The sequence below is a fragment of the Aptenodytes forsteri genome, unplaced genomic scaffold (assembly GCF_000699145.1).
Source record: "Aptenodytes forsteri isolate BGI_AS27 unplaced genomic scaffold, ASM69914v1 Scaffold264, whole genome shotgun sequence".
Lineage (NCBI taxonomy): Eukaryota > Metazoa > Chordata > Aves > Sphenisciformes > Spheniscidae > Aptenodytes > Aptenodytes forsteri.
In genome coordinates, this window is record NW_008795936.1 from 795,112 (window position 1) to 800,038 (window position 4,927).

A 4,927-nucleotide genomic window follows, 5' to 3' on the forward strand; every position below is an offset into this window, starting at 1 on the left:
AAAAAAGAAAAAAAAAGGAAAAAAAAAAAAATGCCCCCAAACTTGTAAATTGAACGTCAAGGGAACTTTACACAATTTCAAAGGCCATAAATAATGATAAAGGGACCAGGCGAAGAGGCAAACCCAGGCAATTAATGGAGGTTCCCAAGCAAAGATCAAGTGGTTTGGAAAATAAAATTAAATGCAAAAAAAAAAAAAGGAGGGGGAAAAAAAGAAAGGAGAGGGGTTGGCTGGGGGTGGGATCCCTCCTGCCTTTGGGAAGTTGAAGCCTTCCCGGGACAATGGTGCTGACTGTGCCTCGGGGCTTGGTTTTGGGGGGCTTTGGGGTACAAACCCTGATTAAAAGTGGCTTCTGGCTGGGGGGAGGTGTCCCCCAAAACCAAGGGTCAGCAGGATACCCTGCTCCTGGCTGGCCTGCCCACTTGGGAAGGAAGCTCTTAATGACCCACCACTCGTTTCTAGCTAATTGATGCTCATATTTTCTGGGGGAAGATGGCAGACATCAGGTCTTGGGGGCTGCGCACCCCAGGAGGAAGTTGACCCCTGCAACAGCTGGGCCGGCAGGTGCCGAGGATGGGGACAGCCACGCTCTGCTCTGACCCCCAAATCCTACCCCTCTTGGCCGGCCACCCTCCAGGCCCCGGAAACCCAGCGGGCGAGGTAAGGGGTGAGGGTGGTCTCTCGAGCATCAGCACAGCTGCACGTCCCAAGGGACCCCCCCCCACTCAAAGCAGTGGGGGCTTTTACCCCCCCCCAAAATGTGCCAATTGGGGTTTGTCCCCTGGGAGGTCACAACCTCCCACCCAGCCCTCAGCAAGTGGCATTTTCAGCTCCACCAAAAAAAACCCCATTTGCTGCTAATTCCCACCACTGAAGCTCGGCGGCTTCCCCAAATGGGGGGCTGGGGGCTGCCCCCCGCCCCGTGCCCGGATATGTGGGTCAGTTTATCCCTCCACATTTCCAGCCAACATCTGAAACCGTTCTTTTCTTGGCAGAAACGATTAAGGGGGGTTATTGCTTTTGGGTCTCAGTGCAGTTTCGCCGGCAGGTCCTGCATCTGGCTCTCCATCCCTGGCTTGATGCAGCTTTTGGGGACTGAGCCCCGTTGGTCACCTGAGGCATGAATTTTGGGGTTCCCCCCTCCCCAATGCTGCATTTCTGCTGGAGAAACAATTTTTCCCAGCGGTGTGGCAAATGGGACAGGGTGGATGGCCATCGAAGCAGCTGCTGCTGCGGATCGGGGGGTATGTGTGCGTGCACACACACTTTTGGGGCCCATATCTGACTTCAAGGGACTGGGAAAAGTTTACTTATACAGCTCATTTCCATATGTCCCGGCTCCGTCTTGCAGAGGCCACCATATGTGCGGTAGTGCGGCGCTTGGGATTTTTCCCAGCACAGCGCCGGCAAGGTTCTTATCTCCCCCGTGGGTGCTTCATAGCCACACGCGTGGTTGTTTCTCTCCAATTTTTTTCCCTTTCCCCCCTCCCTGTGATCCAGCAGACATCGTCGGATTGCAGCCCCTCTCCTGCCTCCTGCTCCTTCCCACCGTGGTGGATGGAGCTGAGCTAAACCCTCCGGCCCCCCCAAATCAGCAGCATCTCCACTCCTTCCAAAACCAACCAGAGCAGGCTGGAAATCCTTGTGGAGAAGCAAAGCTTTCATTTAAATAGAAAAGCGGGGGGGGGGGGGGGGGGGGGGGGGGGGGGGGGGGGGGGGGGGGGGGGGGGGGGGGGGGGGGGGGGGGGGGGGGGGGGGGGGGGGGGGGGGGGGGGGGGGGGGGGGGGGGGGGGGGGGGGGGGGGGGGGGGGGGGGGGGGGGGGGGGGGGGGGGGGGGGGGGGGGGGGGGGGGGGGGGGGGGGGGGGGGGGGGGGGGGGGGGGGGGGGGGGGGGGGGGGGGGGGGGGGGGGGGGGGGGGGGGGGGGGGGGGGGGGGGGGGGGGGGGGGGGGGGGGGAGGAAATAATCTGGAAATAATCTCTTTTCAGGAAACCACGTTAGATTGCGGAAAGGGGAGATAATTAGGCATGGTAATCTGGCAGGGCATGGAAATGTGTACCAACACCCAGCTCCTGCAGCTGTTTTTATTGTCAACCCTCTTCAAAATTTGCCCACAAACAAGTACCTTTGCAAGACAGGAGTATTATTTCAGACGAGAATAGGCTTTTTGTTCGGCACATAATTAGCTGATTTTTCTCCCGGAGAAAAACGTCGGCGATCTCTGATTGTCGGAGAAGCAACCGGAGCGTGATTGTGCCTGGGAAGCGTAACAGGCGGGAGGGAGGTGAGGGGCAGGTGGGGTGGGCAGGGTGGGCAGGGGAGCCTGGCCAGCCGCCCCCGTGTCCTGCGAAGGGACCCCCACCACCCGTGGGACAAGGCAAGAGCCTTTCCCAGGGGGTCTAAATCTGAGTATGTGGTAGAAATCAGTATTTTGGAGGGTCATGCTTGGCTGGGGGGGGCAGAAGCCCTTTTCCCCCTGGGCCGTAACACGGGTGCAGACCTGGTCCTGCATGGCCCCAGTGCAAAATGTGGCACCAAGACGCTGCTCAGGGAGACTCCTGCATCACCCGAAGTAGGGACTGCTGAAGAGCAGGTGGCTTCTGGCAGGTTTTGCCCCAAAAAACCTTTCCCAGGAAAGGAGCATCAGATACACAGAGGCATGTTTGAATCGGGCAGATTTTGGGGGGTGTCTGTGACTCCAGCGGCCTCTTGGCTGGGTGGAGAGAGTGTGCTAAATAAACGGTGGGCTTTTCCCCCAAATCAGGGTAGGGAGGAGGTACAGCTTTTTGGAGTGAAGAAGTGAAAGAAGGGAGCTGTGGAGGAAGAGGAAAACGGGGAGGTGCTCAAACCTTTTCAGGTGCAAGTCCGTAGGGTGGCAGAGGTCAGAGCATCCCTCCACCCCGGACGGCAGCTTGACCCGCCGCGTGCCTGGGGGCTGATGGCTGCTCCTGATCCTTTGGGCACCTCCAGCCTGTTTGTAGGGAGCTGTGCTGTGGATTTCCATGGGACACACGAGCTCATGTCCATCCTTCCACCGGGCATCGGGGGGGCTGTGCTGGTGAGGCATATTATTTGGAGCAGGGCGCATGCTGCTGCTGGTCCCTGAGGCTGCTGGGCCATCGAGGAGCTGGGGGGTGGGAGATTTGTTTTGCAGCCGATGATAAAACTGATGACTTTATCAAAAGCAAAACTCAGGCTTACGGAGACCCTAGCGAGGTGATTCTTGCACCTTCACGGGGGAAATTTTAATTGCACGGGAAATGTCATCAAAAGCATCTCACCCTACTGTGAGTGATTAAAGTGATTTTTTTTCTAGGGATAGTGAGTGATAAAAGTGATTTTTTCTAGGGAGGGGGGTGGGCAAGAGGGGAGACCATGAGCCAAACCACCCCCCAAAAATCAGTGTGTACTTAATGATGCAGGGATTAGGTGTGAGCGCTGAATGACAAAATAAGGGATGCATCCAGGGCTCTCCATCCTATACCCTACCGGCACTGGGAGGGTGTTCATCCCTGCAGTGAAGGGCTCGGCCGGGGAGGCAGTTTTGTGAGTGGCCATGGGCTTGTTTCAGCGTATTTGGGCTGCAGGAACTGGGAGTGAGAGGGATGGGGGTGAGCAGGATTTGGCCCTTCGCAAGGGCGTGCTGGGGGTGCGTACGGGAGGGTGCCCGCCGCGGGATGCGCCCCGCCACGCCACGCGTGCCCGCGGGCGCCGCTGCAACCCCGGGAAACCCCCTCCCGCCTCCCCCTTCGGTTTCCAAGCAGGGAAAAAAAGACCCCAAAACCCTCATTCGTCGCTTAATCGCATTAACTCCTTCGCGTGTTCCCGTTTGAACTCCTTTCAGGCTGGGAACTCGGCTCCGGCAGGGAGCTGGGGCTGCCGGGCGGCTGCCCCCGCCCGCCCCGGAGCATCCCCGCCGCCTCGGCTCGGTGGCGACACCGGAGCGGGGGGGGTCCCTCTCCCCACAACTTCCACCCCATGCACGGCAGATGTGCTGCTTTTTTTTGTTGGTTTATTTTTTCTGTGGTGTTTTTTTTTGGTTTGTTCACCCCCCCCCCCCCGTTTTGGTTTTTTTTTTTTTGTGTTTTTTTTTTTTAACAAACTTGAAGGCGCTCGGGATTTTCGGGTTAGGAAAAAGGAGGGTAAAAGGGTGAAAATAACGCCGTGCAGGTTAAAAAAAAAAAGAAATAAATTTGGCTTCGGTAATCCCGGCTCGTATCCCAAAATTCGTTCGGATGAGGGGAAATAGGCTGTTTTGTTTTTTTTTTCTTTTAAATTGATATGTATTTAAATAACCGGAGTCCAAATATTTTAAGAGCACTAAAGGAGACCTTAATAAAACGCATCGGTACGGAGAGATTATCTCTAGCATTGGAAAACCACACGCACACACGCACGCTCCCATTCACGGCTTTTCGTGGAATATAGTTGAGAAATCCGCCAGTTTAAAATCCCGAATAAAAGTCTAAAATATTCCCAGGTCAGAGGGGCACCGTCTCATTAAAACCAGCGCGGTCCTGAAACTGCACTGCAGACATTAAAGTGCAGTATTTTTCAATTAGAGCTGACGAATTCAATCAAAATTCCATAGATTAGGATGAAATGAGGCATGGGTCATTTACAGGGGAATTTAATTGCAGAGCCATTAGACAAATAGTATATTTGCCATTCTCACATTATCCATCATTTTAGACATCAATAGAAGGAACAGCATCTTTACTAATACAGCAGCACTTCCCAATCTCTGCCTGTAAACACTCCCTTTCCCCATAGCTCCTGATTATATCTGATTTCATTTAAAGCCATGGGGGATTATAAATGTTCATGCAATCAGGTTCATTAGGACTTCAAAAATCTCATTTCTGATTTGTATTGCTTTGCGGATCACCCGCCTCAGCGCAGCCTGCGCGATGCCTCGCTCGGCTTTAA